The 20459-nt window shown below is 36.1% G+C and overlaps 1 protein-coding gene across 50 annotated transcripts in view; it reads left to right on the top strand.

Annotated features, from left to right (window-relative positions):
- PEAK1 (pseudopodium enriched atypical kinase 1) overlaps positions 1–20459 on the top strand; it is a 319366-nt gene that overhangs the window by 172366 nt on the left and 126541 nt on the right. For 3 of the 50 annotated variants that reach the window (XM_063652399.1, XM_063652410.1, XM_063652401.1), the window contains one exon: positions 15473–15551. The exons of 45 other annotated variants lie outside the window; for them this stretch is intronic. The gene's annotated coding sequence lies outside the window, so the exon portion shown is untranslated. Of the gene's footprint in view, positions 1–15468; positions 15552–20459 lie in introns of all 50 variants that reach the window. 2 more of the 50 variants (XM_063652412.1, XM_063652405.1) reach the window with 1 other exon arrangement.

Here is a 20459-nt window from a genome sequence, read left to right as displayed (position 1 = left end):
GTAAAGAATGAAGATGGCTGTGTTTTATGAGGAAAATGTTTATGCAGTTGCCATGGAAACAACATGTAGGCATTCAAAACAGGAGCTTATAATATCTCTGTATTTGTCAAATATAAATCAGATATGAGTTGCATTCATTCTCGTTCTTGGCTCAAATTTAGTCTGACACATATGGTTATGTAATATATGCTCCTGCTTTAGTATATTTGCTTAATATTTGCAAGAATCTAGCAATACACTGGCTGCCATGTTTTAAAATCATATACTGGAAGCATAGAAATAAACTAGGGAAAGCATTTCTCAGCAAATAATTCCTAAAAGATAGCAGCACAATCCCATTGTGACTTTCATAATTAACAGGAGTAATTAATTTTTCTTAATCGAAACATATTCACAATGTTGGGCCTAGTTAATTGGTACAAGCTAATTGTGAGTGATGTCAAATGCTGAATATGCATAGTTTGATAGTTTCTTCTTATTTAATATATGTGATTTCATTTCATAAGTAGAGTAAGGCACAATAGGCAGTGTTTCTGAATGATTGTTGTACTTTCCTGTTGGAAAACATTAGTTGACGTCAATTTCATATGTTATAAGTGAGGCATGATAGAATTCTAGAGAAAGCATACATGGATTTTGAGGATATGGAGAATTTGACAAAATTTTCCATAGCTTGAACTTTTTTCAGTAACTGATTCCAAAGATAATACAGAAAATGCAAACCATACCTGCAACTACTGCCTTTTAATGGGCACACAAACTAAAAATAGGAAAATCTAAAAACAATTAGAATAGACCCCTTTTGTGGAAAAAAAAGTGATACCCTCTTAACTCTGATATTTTATCCTTTCATGCCACCTTTGTTAGCGATTTCATAGCCCATCAGTTTATCATCCTGTGTATTTTCTCCTGTACATTTCCTCAAAGGCATGCACTTTGAGAAGATAGCCTAGAGGCTTAATGTCTTATTAAAGCAGTAATTGTTTATATAGTGCAATAAATGATAGAGTAATTTAATGAGACCAAATAGAGATTGGTGGGAAAAGGCTAATTGGAGAAGGCTTTTCTAAGGAGTTAAGTTTTAAGTCAAAATTTAAAAGGTGAAAGACCTTTCTAGAGGGCATTTTAACAACATGTATTATCAAAACTTTAAAAATATATATATACACACACATGCATAAATATACATGTGTTTATGTGTGTACTGTTTGATCCAAAAAATGCACTTCTAACAATTTACCTTAAGGAAATAAAGATGTGTGCAAATACTGAATTAGGAGAATGTTTACTAAACCCTGTTTATAATAGAGAAATATGGAACATACTGTAAATACTAGAATTCAACATCAAGTACAAAGGAATGGGTAATTAATGTTAGGATAAATCCAGAAATTGAGTGTATAGCTATTTGAAATATTATAGAAAAATATTGATGTGGAAAAATATTTGTTATATATTATTCAGTGAAAAAAAGCGGGAGTTTGATTGGAATTGTATTAAATCTGCAGATTAGTTTGAAGAAAATTGACGTCTTTACTATGTTGGGTCTTCCAGTTGATGAACATAGTCTATCTCTCCATTTATTTTGGTCTTTGATTTCTTTTATTAGCATTTTATGGTTCTCAGATACCCCTCCTATACTTGGCTTTCTTAGATTTATACCTGAGGATTTATTTAAAATTTTTTTTTTATTTGGAGCTGATCTGAAAGTTATTTTTTTAAATTTTGGTTTCTATTAGTACATTGCTTGTATATAGAAATATAATTGATTTTTCTATGTTGACCATGTATCCTGCAATCTTAAAATATGTATTAATTCTAAGAAGTTTTTTGTAGATTCCTTGGGATTTTTCACATATATAGTCATGTCATACGCAAATAGGTACAGTTTTATTTTTTCCTTTCCAATATGTATGCCTTTTACTTCTTTTTCTTGTCTGTTGCGCTAAAACTTTCAGGATACGTAGAACAGGAATGATGATAGTATAGTCGTTCTTGTCTTGTACCCTTTTCAGGAGGAAGCAGTCAGTCTCACTATTAAATATGATATTAGCTGTAGTTTTTTTGTAGGTGCCCTTTAGTTATGTTGAAGTTCCCTTCTACTTCCAGTTTGCTGAGAGTTTTCATTATGAATGGCTGTTGGATTTTGTCAGATTTTCCATATCAATTGATATGATCATATGGATTTTATTTTTTGAGCTGTTAATATAGTGGTTTACATTTATGGATTTTTAAAAAAATTTTGGACTTTCTGTATATTCCCAGGATGAACCCCCCTTGGTTGTGATGCATTATGCTTTTTACATACAACAGGAACATTTTGTTGAGATGTTTGTGTTTATGTTTATGAGAGATATTGGTGTGTAGTTTTTATTGATTTTTTTAGTACTGTTTTGCCTCTTTTAAATTTTTTTTCTGCCAAACAAATTATACCAAACATTTTGCCTGATTTTAGCATCATGGTGAAGCAGATCTCATAAAATGAATGGGAAGTATATCTTCCTCTTCTGGAATAGACTGTTGAGAATTGAGATTTTAATTTCCATGTCACTGAAGAATAATGACATTGAATACTCTTCCATGTGCTTATTGGCCACAGAATTTGTTTTTGAGGATTAGTGTCAGACTTATCACGTTAATATATATTGAATTCAGCCAAAGTTGGGCCCTCTTAAGGTTTAGTTTAGGTCTCTAAATGAAGGTGGTGGTATCAATTTTACTATGATTACACCCGTGGATTTACTTTTACAATAAAGTTTTTAAAACTGAGGCCATATTGTTTAATGTATATGATCATTAATAATTTATAAACACAAGCTTTTTTTTTTTTTGAGACAGGGTCTCACTCTATTGCCCAGGCTTATGGCACCCTCAACCTCCTGGGCTCAAGCAGGTCCTCCCACCTCAGCCTCCCAAGCAGCTGAGACTAAAGACACAAGCCACTACACCAGGCTCATTTTTTTTTATTTTTTGTAGAGTCAGATTTCCTATGTTGCCCAGGCTTGTCTTGAACTCCTGGGCTCAAATGATCCTCCCGTCTTGGCCTCCCACAGGGCTAGGATTACAGGTGTGAGCCACCACACCCAGCCAAACCAAACGTTTGTAAAGAAACAAGAGAAAATAATTTTTCTCTAATGTTGAAATAGTGAAGTATTATAGTTGTATTTGGAAATGAATTAAAACTTTTATAAGAATTCAATGAATATTACCTATTAAGTTGTTTTGCCAAGTGGCATATGAATGTTTCTGAATGACACAGATGATAAAGATATGAGCATTTACTTGTCAGCAAATGGGCATCACTGTGTTTTGCTAGTATCTAAGCATTCCTGAAAATGGAGCTGTCTCCATCTGGTTGTAATTAGGTTTGGATTGTTTCCTGCCTGGAAGACACTAAAGTTTCTTTAATTTCTGGGATCCACAGCTTTCTAGTTATTCTTATTTCCTGCAACTTAAAAGTGCTCATCTATTTTTCATAGTATTTGAAAAAATGCACACAGAAACATATAATTAGGTTGCCATTATTATTGACAGATTTTACTCTCTCAAATTTGGAAATGTAGAATTGAGCAGTTGTGTGATTTCCTAGAGAGTGGTCTTTGAAAGATGCATTGAAAGAAGAATGTTAAAAGAGCCCAGGAGGTACGTAATATGTGACAGGAATACTCTGTAAATCCCATAATCTTGCTCAGTTTGTAAATATGGTAATGATTGTCAGCTCCTGTGACATCTGGAATTAAATTTTAGTCATTGTAAGATTTTGACATATGAAGGGACATGCGATTTCCCTTGATCTGCCTTTATGCCATATTTTTCATCTACTTACTTATATATAGCATGAAAAGAGCTAACATTTAATAAGCATATGCTGTTTGCCATGCATGATACTAGTCTCTCTTCTTATATTATCTCTAGTCCTCACTACAATTTTGTAAACCCAATTTACAGCTGAAGAAACTAAGGCTCAAAAAGTTGTTATTGCCTAAAGTCACATAATGTAGTAAGTGGTGATTGAACTCAAATTAGTCTGATCTCTAACTTGCAGTTTTTCTGCTACTGTACCAGTGTTTCTTACCCTTGTTCAATTAAAATAGAATTTCTGGGGGTTACACTTTGATGTTTGAGTAATGTGCATCTAGAGTTAGAAACTACTGGATAAACACCCCCTTCTTACTATTATGAGATCATATTTTAGTAGAAGGGAATGTATAGTAAAAAAGCACATTTTCCCTTAAAAGTATGTACAATATTGTCCATTTATCTCTGCCAAAACATATCTATTTGAAACTTCAGTATAAGATGGTACATTGAGAACATGCTGCAGCCTCTCCTTGCTACTACACATTCCTAAAAATAATCCTCCTCTCCCTCTCTAAAGAATATATAGTACCAATTAAATACAACTGTGATAGGAAACAGGAAAACTTGCCAAAAACCATGGAGAGCCCTTGATAAATGGCATTGGAATGCAGATAAGAACTACAATCTAAAATATGTGTAGGACTGAAATACTGCAAAAGGTGTGAATGGCTATTTGGAGATGCTTTATGTCTAGCCTCCTGGACAAGCAGACATGTAGAACTACCTCTCCCTACCTTTACAGCTTTTTCTTGGTGTTCGACATGCGAAAACAAGAAATTTGGGTGCTTTAAAAGCCAAGGGAGTACTACTCCCAATGCTGTCAATATCCAGAACAGACAGGAAACCCCTAGAACACTAACTATCCATTTTAACTACCCGGTGGCACATCTTTCTTTCCCAACTCATGCTGCTGTAATCACGTGAATACAGCCATCACAGACTAATAGGATATCTCTAAAGTCCAAACAAAGATAGGGTCACAACCCAGAATCACAAAATATTTGAAGAAAACTAATATTATGAAGGAGAGTACCAAACTATATAAATGGAAGAACTAATGCCCAAGGGATAAGAGTTAATAAAGAAAGCAAAACAAGAGTTTAGAATAAATATAATTACTGTCCTCAGAGACATGCAGGATGACACTGCATTCATCAAAAAAGAAAACTTTAGAGCTTTTTGAAGTTAACAATTCAAAAGAAAGGACAAACAGGAAGAAAAAAAAGGCGAGTTGAGAGACACTGAGGATAGACAGAAAGAGTAGCAACCAGAAATAATCCTATAATTACCAATGCTGGATGCAAAAAGATAGTGGGATAGTATATTTCAAAATTCTTTGGGAAAATAATTTTATACTTAAGAGTTCAATACCTGCCCAAATTATAAAACTGACATTTTTTAGACATGCAGTACTCATGATAAGCATAATTACTAGATGAAAAGAAACAATATTTTTGTTCAAAACCATTAGGGAGAAAGAAAAATGGAACATAGAAAATTCAGTAAAGGTAACATATAGCAGGAAAAGAAAATACAGAAACTATAAGAAAACATGAGAAATAGAAATGCAATGTAGAATGGTTGCATTCACTTATTAAAGGGTAGCCTCTCAAATTAGTTTGAAAAATGTTTGATGTTTACAAGGACCACATAAAACATAGACTAGAAGGCTGAGAAAAAGATTAATCAGGCAAATAAAAAGTAGTAGGCATAGCAAGAGAATTTAAAGCAAAAACTCATTCAGTTAAAAGAAATGAAGAGATATTTCATTATCATCTTGATAAATTGTTTTATAGATATGAATTCACTTAGCAATATAGCTTTGACATAAAGAGATCTAATAATTTTTGTAATGTGATAAAAACCAAGATCATAGTGGGAGATTTTAGCACACATCTTTCAGAAGTTGACAGAACAAAGTAGAAAAAAATAAATACATATATTTATGTAACATGAGCAGATAATGAGCTTAAAGTAATTGATATGTAGAGATAAACATTCATTTCAATATACAGGAAACAGTCACAAAAATTGATCAAATATTAAAACACAAGAAAATGTAAACAAATATTAAAAGAAACAAAATTATACATGATATGTTCACAGACCATAGAAGGTAAAACTGGAGATTTAAAAAAAAAAAAAAAGTAAATTCCAGGAATAGAATAAAGTAAAAATTGGAAATAACAAACATTTTAGAAATGTATGATGCCAAGAGCCCTACATATGAAAACCTGTGGGTTGGTGTCAAAATTTACTCAGAAGAAATTTAGTTTTTAATGCATTTCTTAGAATGTTAGAGAAATTTAAATTTTTAATCATTTTTATAACTTTTTGTACTTTATCTTGTAGAAATATTTTAGGATTTACAATCTTTTTTAGTGAAACATTTATCCAAAAGTAATTAATATCTTCAGTGTTACTTGTTTCTTCTGTTTAATTCATGTAAAATTAAATCTCCTTATTGTAAAAACTGCATTCATAGGATAAGCCCACTTTTAAAAAAATTATTTTCTAGCCAGGTGCAGCGGCTCACACCTGAGTAATTTATAAAGGAAAGAGATTTAATTGACTCATGGTTCCACATGGCTGGGAAGACCTCAAGAAACTTAACAATTATGGCAGAAGGCGAAGGGGAAGCAAAGCACCTTCTTCACAAGGCAGCAGGAAGGAAAAGTGCCAAGTGAAAGGAGAAGACCTCCTTATAAAACCATCAGATCTCATGAGAACTCACTCACTATCATGAGAACAGCATAGGGGAAACTGCCCCAATGATTCCATCACTTCCCACCAGGTCCCTCCCGTGATACCTGGGGATTATGGGAACTACAGTTTAAGATGAGATTTCGGTGGGGACACAGCCAAACCATATCATTTCATCCCTGGCCCCTCCCAAATTTCATGTCCTCACATTTCAAAAGACAGTCTTACCCTTCCAACAGTCCCCCAGTCTTAACTCATTCCAGCATTAAGTCAAAAGCCCAACTCCAAAGTATCATCTGAGACAAGGCAAGTTCCATCCGCCTATGAGCCTGTAAAGTCAAAAACAAGTTAGTTCCCTCCAAGTTACAATGGAGGGAACAGGAATTGGGTAAATACATCCATTCCAAGTGGGAGAAATTGACCAAAACAACGGGATTATAGGCCTCATGCAAGTCTGAATCTATAGGGCAATTATTAAATCTTAAAGTCCCAAAATGATCTCCTTTGATTCCATGTCTCACATCCAGGTCACGCTGATGCAAGAGGTGGGCTCCCATGGCCTTGGGTAGTTCTGCCTCTGTAGCTTTGCAGGGTACAGCCCCCACCCCAGCTGCTTTCACAGGCTGGCATTGAATGTCTGCAACTCTTCCAGACGCACAGTGCAAGCTGTCAGTGGATCTACCATTCTGGGGTCTGGAGGATGGTGGCCCTCTTCTCACAGCTCCACTAAGTAGTGCCCAGTGGGGACTCTGTGTGGAGACTCCAACCCCATTTTTCCTTTCCACACTGCCCTAGCAGAGGTTCTTCATGAGGACTCTGCCCCTGCAGCAAACTTCTGCCTGGACATCCAGGTGTTTCTGTACATCCTCTGAAATCTAGGCAGAGGTTCCCAAACCTCATTTCTTGACTTCTGTGCACCCACAGGCTCAACACCATATGGAAGCCACCAAGGCTTGGGGCTTGCACCCTCTGAAGCAATGGCTTAGGCTGTACTTTGGCCCCTTTTAGCCATGCTGTAGCTGAAGCAGCTGGGACGCAGGGCACTATGTCTCAACGCAGCATAGAGCAGGGAGGACCTTGGGCCCAGCCCACAAAACCATTTTTCCCTCCTAGGCCTCCAGGCCTGTGATGAGAGGGGCTGCCGTGAAGGTCTCTGACATGCCCTGGAGACATTTTCCCCATTGTCTTGGTGATTAACATTCAGCTGCCCATTACTTATGCAAATTTCTGCAGCTAGCTTGAATTTATTCCCAGAAAATGGGTTTGTCTTTCCTATTACATTTCAGGCTGCAAATTTTCCAAACCTTTATGCTGTGCTTCTTCTTGGACAGTTGGCTGCTTAGAAATTTCTTCTGCCAGACACCCTAAATCATCTCTCTCAAGTTCAAAGTTCCACAGATCTCTAGGACAGGCGTAATGCACAAGAGTCACCTTTGCTGCAGTTCCCAAGCCTTATCTCTATCTGAGACCACCTCAGCCTGGACTTAAATTGTCCATATCACTATCAGCATTTTGGTCAAAATCATTTAACAAGTCTCTAGGAAGTTCCAAACTTTCCCACATCTTCCTGTCTTCTTCTGAGCCCTCCAAACTGTTCCAGCCTCTGCTTGTTACCCGGTTCCAAAGTCAATTCCACATTTTCAGGTATCTTTACGCCAGTCCCCCATGACCTTGGTACCAATTTATTATATTAGCCAGTTCTCACATTTTTATAAGGAAATACCTGAGACTGGGTAATATATGAAGGAAAGAGGCTTAATTTACTCACAGTTTTGCATGGCTGGGAAGGCCGCAGGAAACTTAAAATCATGGTGGAAGGTGAAGGGGAAGCAAGGCACCTTCTTCACAAGGTGACAGGAGAGAGGAAGTGCAAGCAAGGGCAATGCCAGATGCTTATAAAACCATCGGATCTCATGAGAACTCAGTCACTATCATGAGAATAGCATGGGGGAAGCCGCCCCTTGATCCAGTTCTCAAGGGTGGATTGGATCTCTTGAGGCTAAGAATTCAGGACCAGCCTGGGCAACAGAGCAAGACCCTGTCTCAAAAAAATATATATTTTTTTTTAATTAGCTGGACATGGTGGTCCATACCTGTAGTCCTAGCTACTCAGGAGGATGAAGCAGGAGGATCTCTTGAGCCCAGGAATTCAAGGCTGCAGTGAGCTATGATCTTACACAAATTTTTTTAAATTAAAAAAAAATTTCTGTAATCTCAGTATCTCTCCAATTCTGTGTGTTCATCCATTATTTCTATGTATATTTAGAGAGATGTGTGGAATGGTACTCCACTAATATTAACACCTTTTCTTTCTGGGTAATGGGTCATTGGTTGATTTATTCCTTTTACTATTTTGTGCTTTTATGTATTTCTACATTTTTCATGGAAGCATGCTTTATTTTATAAAAATTAAATTATTTGCTTAAATAAGTAAACAATTGTATTAAAGATTTTTAAAACGAATGATAAAATAATTCAAAGAAAATAAAGGACCAAATTAATAAGGATGAATGCAGAAATCCAATAGCAATGTTCATTAAAAGATAAATAAAATAGATAAATCTTGGCAATTCTGAAAAAGAAAGAAAATATATTAATCGATATTGGTAATTAAAAAAGGAAGCATAAGTAAAACTACAGACATTTGTAAAATTATAAGAACTTTTATGTATAAGTTTACACTAATAAATGTGAATGCTGTCTGGGCACGGTGGCTCACGCCTGTAATCTCAACACTTTGAGGGGCTTGAGGTGGGAGAATCACTCAAGTCTAGGAGTTCAAGACCAGCCAGGGCAAGTTGGCAAGACCCCATCTCTACAAAAAATTTAAAAATTAGCCAGGTGCAGTGACACCCACCTGTAGTCACAGCTACTTGGGAGGCTGAGGTGGGAGCATCACTCGAGCCCAGCAATTTGAAGCAGACGGGAGCTATGATCATGCCACTGCACTCCAGCCTGGGCAACAAAGTGAGACCCTATGTCTTTAAAAAAAAAAAAAGTTTTAATAAACGTGAATGCCTAGACATAATGGGTAATTTTCAGAAAAATATGTTTTATTCAAATTGTAATAAGGAATGGTAAAAACTCTGAATTAACTAATAATTATAAGAAGGAACTGTTGTTAAGTGTGATATCCAAGTGGAGATGTCAAGAAGACAGTTATATAAAAAATACTAGAGTTCAAAAGAGAGAAATGGACTGGAAATAAAATTTGGGAGTAATAAGAATATAAATTAGATGATATACAGACAGGATTGGATAAAATCCCTTAGGGCAAGAGAATGGATAAAGATGGGAAAAGGAAGATAGGGATATTTTTGGTCACTCCAACACTGAGAAATCTAGTACTGAAGAAGCCAATGAAATAGGCTAAGAAGGAGGTGAACAATGAGTTGGAAAGAAAACCAGAAAAGTGTGGTAACCCGGAAGCTAGAGAAGGAAATATTCCAGGAAGGATGGAGTAATCAACTATATGAAATGATAATAAAAGGTTTGATAAGGTGAGAACAGAGAATTGGCCAGTGGTCTTAGGGGAAATACAGTCTTTGGACACCTTAATTAGCAGAGTTTTGTTGGGAACAAAAACCTGAACTAAGTGGATTGAGGAGAAAATGGAAGGGAGAAAGTGAAGGGCACTCTTTTTAAGTAGTTTTGCTTTAGAAGGTAATGGAGAAATGCAGTGGTACCTAGAGGGAAACCAGAGTACAAGGGAAAGTTATTTTGTTTTTTAAGATGAATGGGATTATGGCACATTCATACACTAGTGGGAATTGTCTGGAATGGAGAAACTGATGATGCAAAAGAAAAAAAAGGACCAGGTGCGGTGGCTCACGCCTGTAATCCTGGTACTTTGGGAGGCCAAGGCGGGTGGATCACTTGAGGTTAGGAGTCCGAGCCCAGCCTGGCCAACAATGTAAAACCCCGTCTAAAAATACAAAAAATTAGCTGGGTGTGGTGGCAGGTGCCTGTTATCCCAGCTACTCAGGAGGCTGAGGCAGGAGAATCGCTTGAACCCAGGAGGCAGAGGTTGCAGTGAGCAGAGATCACACCATTGCACTCCAGCCTGGGTGACAAGAGCAAGAATCCATCTTAAAACAAAAAGAGAGAGAAGAAAGGTATTTCAAGAACATTCCTTGAGAAGTCACAAGTGGATGAGATCCTGGCCACAAGTAGAAAGGTTATCCTTAAAGAAGAACATGAACACTTCTTCCATTGTAAAGGTAGAAAAGGCAATGTGTGTGAGAGTAAATACAGTTAGGTTGGTAGACTTTGTGGGAACATGAGATGAAATTCATCTGGTTGGATCTATTTTTCCACTGAAGTATGAGGCTAAGTAGCAGGTGACCTGGGGAAGGGATGTTAGAGATTTGAGAAGACTAGAAGATTGGTGAAACTCTTATCTCAAAATGGAAAGGTAAATATATAGAAAGAACTGATTGGATTCTGTATCTGACAGTGTTAAATCCCCATTTGAGATTTGTGATAATAAATTTTAAGTGAGCACAGTTGGCACTGTGTGTGTGTGTGTGTGTGTGTGTGTGTGTGTGTGTGTGTGTTTCCTGACACTGTTCATCTGCTCAGAAGCAGGCTTAGTGTAAGCTCATGGTTGGGTTGGCATTTTACTAGTAAAGACAGGGAAGGAGAGTCAAGAGAGTGTTTGCAAAATGGAAAACATGATGATTGTTCATGGAATTTAATATGGGTAAAGAGGGAAGTGAGAATACTGATTAAAGTGATAAGGGCAATGATTTTATATCTCAGTGAGATCCAAGAATTGTTGGAGTAAGCCTCTACATTTTAAGCAAGCATCTCAGGTGAGTATGATTCCTGTGGGCTATGGGCCACTCTTGAAGAAACATTCACAATTGCTTTGGGTCATAATAGTAGTATTAAAGTAATACCTGTGTTTTGTTTGTTTTGTTTTTCAAATTTCACTGTATATCTATTTAAACATAGTCAGAAGTACTTTTAAGAAAATGAATTTGTATGAGTGTGTAGGAAGATACTGATTATCAAGACTTCAGTAGTGAATAGACTACTGCTTAGAGGAAATGAGTGTAACAATTATTCTAATATAAATTTAGCTTTTAAAATATATTATTAGATGAACAGCTGTTGCATTCTACCTCCATATGTTACAATTTCATATGCAATTAATTACTCAAATATTTAACCCGTCATTTATTTCTGGAGGTTTGAATCTATATTTATTTTTCAAATTTGAAGTTTTTGACCATATCTGAAAAGAAAATTATACTCTAAAACTTTTTTTTACTACAAGAAAATTCTGATCTTTCAGTTTAATTTGGGCAGTTAACCAAAGGGAAGATGGCATCTTTAATTACCTGAGTTATACCTAATTCTGCAAGTGCAACTTGTTCTCAGTAAAACTTTTGTCTAATTTTAGCTACTTCCCTTTGCTTGCAAAGCTATTGCAATTTTCTTATTAAATTCAATTTGCACCTGTCTTGAAAGACTTGATGAAAAGTGGACAGAGTAGGTTAAACCAGTAGAGATTCCTTTTTTATTGAAACCCACTTATATGTAGCATTTATTTCTGAGCTTCACTGAAGAAACATCATGAAATTAGTAGAGCCTATTATAATTTTTTTAACTACTGAATTTATATTGCAAGAAAGGTTAGAATGGTTTCCCCCACATCTATTCTCAATTAACTGTAGCTGTTTTATTATGAATTTGGTGGGGGCCTTTTTTTCAAGTACCTTATATCACTGTTGATTTACTGTGATTATTAGATGCCTTTGGATTATTGTATACATTGTTGATGCTTTTTATGACAGCTTAAATCAGTCATCAAATATTATATATTACACCCAACACTGGGGTGGTCCTATAGAGAATACAAACTAAACACAATAAAGTCTCAGATCTTTTTTTTTCCTTTTAGACGTGTATATTATCCCCTAATTTTTGGTTTTTACTTCTTCATGCTAGTACTACATGCTATAAACCAAATTATGCTTCTTACTGGGTTTTTGTCAGTTGGTTTTGTTTTTTGTTTTTGTTTTGTCTTGTTTGAGACAGGGTCTCACTCTGTCTCCTCGGCTGGAGTGTAGTGGTACAATCATAGTTCACTGTAACCTCAAACTACTGGACTCAAGTGATCCTCCTGCCACAGTGAGACAGAATCTCATGCTGTTGCCCAGGCTGGTCTCAAACTCCTGGCCTTTAGCAGTCATCCCACCTTGCTTTCCAAATTGGTGGGATTACAGATATGAGCCACCGTGCCCAGCCCACTTCTTGTTTTTTGATAAATAGATCCCACTCATTGTTTCTGTGTCTCTTCTGTGCTGTTTCTCTTCCACCTGCTTTCCAATCCTGAGTAATCTGTCCTCATTAAGACTCCCCTCAGGCTGGGCACAGTGGCTCATGCCTGTAATCCCAGCACTTTGAGAGGCCAAGGCGGGTGGATCACTTGAGTCAGGAGTTCGAGACCAGCCTGGCCAACATGGTGAAACCCTGTCTCTACTAAAAATACAAAAATTAGCCTGGTGTGGTGGTGTGCACCTGTAATCCCAGCTACTTGGGAGGCTGAGGCAGGATAATCACTTGAACAGCTGTGGTGGAGATTGCATTGAGCTGAGATCGCACCACTGCACTCCAGCCCAGGCAACAGAGCAAGCCTCTGTGTCAAAAAAAAAAAAAAAAAAAAAGACTCATCTCAAATGGTGTCACTTGCATGATGTCTTTCCAGACACTTCCTTCACCCAATAAGTATTTTATAATAGCATTTATAATGTTTTCCTTGTCTTAAATATTGGTATATTTTATATTATTCTCCTCCACACTTGAAATTAGCTCTTTGAGAATGGCGTCTTGTTTTACTAATCTTTGTATATACCATGTCATAGCTGGCACATATTAATCACAAAATAATATTTGTTGAATCAAAGGTTAGAAACAGCTAAAGAAAGGCCAGGCGTCATGGCTTACACCTGTAATCCCAGCACTTTGGGAGGCCAAGGCCGGCGGATCACCTGAGGTTGAGAGTGTGAAACCAGCCTGACCAACATGGTGAAACCCCATCTCTACTAAAAATACAAAATTAGCTGGGCATGGTGGTGGGCGCCTGTAATCCCAGTTACTCAGGAGGCTGAGGCAGGAGAATAGATTGAATCCGGGAGGGAGAGGTTGCGGTGAGTCGAGACTGCGCCACTGCACTCTGGCCTGGGCAAAAAGAGTGAAACTCCATCTCAAAAAACAAAAAAGAAAAGAAAAAGAAAGAAAGAAAAGAAAGAAACAGCTAAAGAAAAGGAATGTATATGACAAAAATGGTCAGGAATCAGATACCTCTGGTCGTGAGAGAAGTTATTAATGTTGTTTTACTGGAGAGGAGAGGACTTGAACTGAGCCTCATGCATGGGGACCCTAAAGTAAAACCCGTAAGAATGATGAGTGCCATGAGAATAATAAATTCTGCTTTAAGATGGCAGTTTTCTGAAATTGGGTAAATAGAGGAAATTTGCTATTTTATTTTTTCCCTGCTTGCCATTTTATGAATGATACATCCTTTTCACACAGTTGAATGTGTTGGAAACAAAATCATACCTAGTGCAGAAAATCTTCATTGTGTTCTTAGAGTAAGGATGTCTCTGCAGGTTATTACTAGCCACATTGTGAAAGGTGCTAAACTTCAGTGAAGTGCTCTGCCTAATGTTTTTTTCAAATGTAGTAGAAAGGCCTTCAGAAAGGTATATCTTATTTGAGGCCCTGGAGATTATTTTCTTTCCCAGGGGCTTGGTACCTGATCTCTGTTGAGTACTCCACAATCTCTTGGAATGGTTTTCTAGGGGACTGCCTGGTTCAGAATGGGGAAGTAGGTCCTGACTGGCTGCTGGAATGAGAACCTCTGGAGTAGCCTGATAATAAAAGGCCAAACTTTCTAGGGCCAATACATCCTGAGTCATAGAGAAGCCACATAAAGAGTCCCCTATGGCAGAACCAAGTCTTCTAGAGGAGAGTAAAGCTGTTCAGACTGTCAAATGAAGGACCTGAAACCAGGGCTAGCTTATCCCATTAGAACCTAGAGTCCTCAATACTTTTAGGGGCACATGAAAATGCTTAATGTCTTTTAAAATTAGAAGAAAAATACCTTTTACTGTTGAACAAAGTATTTTAATATATGACATTAATATATTTGTCTTCATACCAAAGTAGTCATAAAGTTTAATTTTTTTAATGGGGAAAGCACCAAAAAGACAAGTATCAAAAGCCCACAAAAGTCATAATTGGGCCCTGCCTGGGACCTACCCATCCTCTCAGGGTTTGTGCTAGGCTGTGAAAGAGCAGCAAGTTCTGGGCAAAGGTGTGATATTTTGATCCAGTTGTTCTCTCTCTTTACACCTTAATATCTTCATCTGTTTGATGAGGACTTTGGACCAGGCAACATTAAGGGCCCTTGCAGGTCAAACTTTATTAAATGAAGTCCTGCATCAGAAGCTCTGCACAAGTTCCAGGCCAAAGCAAATTATCTAACATGATTTTATTGTCAACTCATATCTTTGACCCATAGGGACCCAGAACAGGCCTGCTAGCCACCCTATAATTTTTGTGAGCCCACTCAGAAGTACATGTTCATAAATGTTAGAACATGAGAATCGTGGTATTATAATGCAACTGGTAAAAGATTAGAAGTAGCTAAATGACGAGTTAATGGGTGCAGCACACCAACATGGCACATGTATACATATGTAACAAACCTGCACGTTGTGCACATGTACCCTAAAACTTAAAGTATAATAATAAAAAATAAAAAATAGAAAAAATAAAAAATAAAAAAAGTAGTAAAATACCTTGTATGTTGTAAATGTCCAACAAATATTTATGAATAGATGAAATAATATATGTAGAATATTAGCTTTCTTTTCTTTTTTCTTTTTTGAGACAGTGTCTTACTGTGTCTCCCAGGCTGGAGCGCAGTGGTGTGATCATACCTCACGTAGCCTCCCGAGTAGCCGGAACTATAGGTAAGCACCACCATACCAGGCTAATTTTTTTTTTTTAGTAGAGATGGAGCCTTGCTATATTGTCCAGGAAGGTCTTGGACTCCTAGGATCAAGTTATCTTCTTGCCTTAGCCTCCCATAGTGCTGGGATTACAGGCATGAGCCACTGTGCCCAGCCTCATTTTCTTAATTAAGAGAAAAATATATTTACTAGAAAAATTATTAACTCATAGGACTTTTTTCTTATTTATTCTCTGCAGCAAAACAGCATAAAACATTTTGGAGATGGTTGTATCTAAAGTGTTTAAATCTCATTTCTATAAATTGTAAACTTCTGAAGATTAAGCCCAGAACTCTTTTAAATTGCTGTTTTCTGTATATTTATTTGGTTTTATTCTTCTTGGTCTAATCCTAAGTATGTGCTATATTAATATATTAGAGCAATATTGCTCTTACTTCTACTTTTCCTCCTCTGTATGATGTTCATTTTCATATTATGGGTAGAAAACCGTCAGCCCCTGTTTAATCTTCCTACTGTAGTCAATGTGCCTCTGTGTTACTTATACTACTCCATCCCCCTTATTTGTTTAGGGATGTCATGTGTTAGAAAATGGGATGATTTAATGGATGCCTACAAAATATATAATGAGAATGGTAAATTTGCTGAAAAACAAGTAATTACAAAATGATAAACTTATTCTAGATTGCCATTTTTGTTTTTCCAGTCTAGTAATAAATACAAGTTCTCTTCCTTTGATATACATCAGAAGCACCTAAACTGTTTCAGATATTTGAGCCCCCTCTCAGACCTGCTGGTTTAGGATCTATGGGAATGCAACTCATGCATCTGTATTTTGATAAAGATTACAGATTGTGACAGGCACTAAAGGTTGAGGACGACTGCCATATAGTAAAAGAGAATTGTAGACTCTGGAGCTAGATAGATCTAAGTCCAGAGTTCGGACATACCATGATCTAAGTGTATGATCCAGTCCTAGGTCTATGAGCAAATCACTAAATCTCTCTGAACTTCAGTTTCCTTGTCTATAAAATAGGGGTGGTAATACTTTATAAGGAAGTAGAGGGATTAAAGGAAACAGTAGATGAAAAGTACCTGGCATATGTTAAGCGGTAACTATTGTTATTCTGGTAGCATGACATTATCCTCAGTTTTCATCTTGACTTATGAAGAGTGAGGTGCTTCTCACAGTAGCTCTTTTCTGCATCCAGAGGAATATGCAGAACTTCCTCAAGCTGTCTTTTCGTTAGACAGATTTATTTTGGGCTTTGAACTTTCCTCCAAGTTTTTATTTGGACTATTCAGAAAACAGTGTCAGAGAAAATACATGGCATCTCGGTTTTCAAATTCCACAACACTCTCTGGAGTGGCTAATTATTTCTGGACCCTGTTACAAAGTTATTCATTGTCTTATATTAAGAACAGATATACTGGTATATCATGAACTTGGGACATAAACTTACCAGTTGCAAAACCATAGAACAATGGATTTTTGTCAGTGAAACATATGAATACCTAATTTGTTATCATGGCAACTTCATCTTTATATGTTTATGTTGTCAGTGTCTGGATTTGTAAATGATAATGTTTCAGATTTTCTTTTCAAACATCTCAGATCAAATATCAAAGACAGGGTTTTTTTTTTTCTTGAAATATCTTTAGAATATTTAACTGATAATGTAATGCAAAAAACCACAAGAGAAAAGAGAACTATTGTTCTGTTTCCTGGTAATGGTCTTTCCTGTCTGTATTACATTACACAGATATATATGTGTGTGTGTGTATGTGTGTGTAATATATATATCCCTTTATTTTCAGTTGCCATTACTTTGACAGAATTAAAAAGAAAGTATTGATTTTTTTTTTCTTGGTTAAGGATTGATTAAATACTTAGAGCATAATGCTCAGCATAAACATTTAATTTACATGAACTTTGCCTAGCATTTAACAAGACTATGGCTAGCTGCATTCTCTTATGAAATACACATTCACAATATCTTCTCAGCGAAGGGGCCATTTCTTTATGACTGTATGTTTCGTCATATATTGAAAAACAGAGAGTATATTAAATATTTCAAATGTAAACATTACAAGTGTTAGAGATTACATAACTTCATGTTTGGTGTACCCTTTCTACTTCTTTCTAGAATTGTCATATATATATAAATTATACACATGCACACACACACACACACATCTATAGAAAGTCTTGCCCAGATTGCACCATTGCTTACTTCTGGACCAGAACACCTTATAGGAAAATTTCATGTCACAACTATTTTTAAGCAGAAACTGCAGCAGATGAGGATATAAATAGATGGAAACAGTTTTAACCACCTATATCTTTATCGATCTTTGACTCCAAGCAGTTGCAATCTTGGCATTATGGTTTATCTGAAAAACCATTCTAGTATAGCACCAGTTAATGAAATAAATTGTCTGCTATATATAGGTTTTGTGTGAACATACAAATGAAATATACTGTCTCAGAATAATGTGGTTGGGGGAATATCTAGAGACAAATACAATGCAATTGCAACGTAACAGTTACACACCAAACTCTTAACAGGAATAATGTAGTGTGGTATTTGAAAGCCTAAACTCTGAAATCAGATTGCCTGAGCTGAAATCTCAATTCCTTTAACTATGTAACCCTGGGCAAGTTACTTCAAAGTGCCTCCGTTTTCTCATCTGTAAAATAACCATTGATTTGAAATGTGGAGGATTTTGAAACCTAAGCTAAGAAATGTGGGTTTGATATGCTGAAAAATAGGGAGCTACTTTAAATTTTTGAACAAGCAAGTTACATGATGAAATTAATTGAGGAACATTGTATTTGTGATTGCATATGGATGGAGTGGGAGGACCTAGAGGCAAAAACATTAGATAGGAGACCACCAGAACAAACTAAATGTGAAAGGTGGAACTGTGGAAATGGAAAGAGATGGGCAAAACCAAAAATCACCAAGGAGAAAAAAAAATCATCCAGATTTCATGATAGCTTGGATATATTTTGAAACACCTCTCTCCATACAAATGAAATAATTCAGCAAAATTCTAGAAAATGCTGGTGTAGCAGCTCAGTGGAAATCTCCCGTAAGTGCTGTGAGAAATAAATTCTGGGGACTCCAGCTGATACAGTGTGTGTTCACTTACAGCTTCCTTTGCCCCTTTGTACACTAGAGCACAACAGGAAATATTGGCTTATCTCTGTAGGAAGTGTCTCTATAGGAGTTGCTTACTGAACTGAATATCTTTGTTTAGAACTAATTGGCCTTTCTAAAACAGCATTTTTAAAGAGCTTACTCAAATAAGGCAGACTTTAACCATCTGATAAGTCAGAGACAAATCAGTCCTCTTCTAAGCAAGGTTGACTGTCAGTGCAAGAGAAAAGAAAGCACAGAAAGAAAGGCACCATCAGACAAAAGAACAGTGTATTAGTAAAAACTAGATAATTAAGAAAACTTTATTTAATGTGAACATTGAATTCTATCACAAATCCTTTTCCTGCATTATGGTGGTATCTGTGTGAACCAACCTTTTTTCAGCCCTTTTTGTTATAGAATGTTAAGAATGTTAGTTAACAAGGTTATAAAGTAGAAGAGTCTAATTAGAAACCAGAAAATATCTCAGTCTTTTGGTCTGAATTTGTTTTCCTTTGGTTAGATTCTTAAAGTAGAAAAAAAAAAAAAAAAAAAAACTACTACTTATTTTGTAAACATTTTGAGGATTTTGATTCAGATATTTTAAATTATTATGAGAGATAGAGAATAACCCTGTCCAAAAAAGTAAGAAAATGAATAAAATTTGTTTAAAAGAGGATTCTCTTAAAATATAACCAAAGGGACAGATTTTGACAGCAGTCTTCATTGTTTTTCCATATGAGTGTTTTCTAAACCTAACAAATGTAAGCAATAAATAAGTAAAAAAAAAAAAAAAAAAAAAAAATCTCTCAAATGAGGCCATTGGTTTCCTTCAAAATTAACTCATCATCTGGTCAGATATTTCCAGAAATTGTTTTTAACTATCTGGCAGAGCTACTGTTTTCAGTGAAGAGAGGGATCCAACAGTGATTTGATGTTTTAGTTTATATAACAGGACAGTGGTAGTATCATCAATCAATTACTTAGCAGATTTAATTAAGTATTCTCTCTATGGTCAAATGCATTACCATTCTTCCCACTAGTCTAATTGTTTGAGTATTGGCTTGCTATTTAAGTCAGTTATTTTTACAAGAACTTTTGTCTTGACAAAATAATCCATAACTCCTTTCTACTAGCCACAGTATTAGAGACTACTGTCGACACACACAAAAATGTGTTTTGTGGGGTAATATACAGATTGCTTGCTATGATAGTTAAATCATGTGGAAAACCTTGAATTTTGGTGAAGACAGCTCTGGCTTACAAATGCATTTTATCCCCACAAAACATATCTTGGCTCTGATTACTCTAAGGTAAAACTCTACTAAACATGTGCTGCTGCTTTTCTTATACTCGGGTGGAAGCTGTGCGTGAGTTAGTGAAAGGTGCAAATGAAACTAAGTTCTTACCAGGTAGAACTGAAATAATAGAATAATGACTTCCAAGTTTGCTTCAAAAGGGCTCTTAGCAAGTGAATTCACAATTTACAGTATTAATCAAATGAGGGAAATGCATTAGAATATCTTGTTTCTGGAAGCTTTGTTGGCTATAGGCTAATTTCTAGCTCTTTAGACCAGTTTTGGCCATCATTTAGTCACTAGTGACTTAATTATAATTAAAATTATTGCTTCTCAAATTTTCATTTACATACTAAAGCACGGACTGATTCTAAATCTGGAGTGGGGCCTGAGACACTGCATTTCCAACAAGCTCGCAGGTATTACCAATGCTGCTAGTTCGTGGACTGCATTTTGAGTGGCAAAAGTCT

Source organism: Pongo pygmaeus, chromosome 16 (assembly GCF_028885625.2).
Source record: "Pongo pygmaeus isolate AG05252 chromosome 16, NHGRI_mPonPyg2-v2.0_pri, whole genome shotgun sequence".
Classification (NCBI taxonomy): domain Eukaryota; kingdom Metazoa; phylum Chordata; class Mammalia; order Primates; family Hominidae; genus Pongo; species Pongo pygmaeus.
The sequence above is the reverse complement of the archived record's forward strand: the minus strand, read 5'-3'. Positions and strand labels throughout refer to the sequence as shown.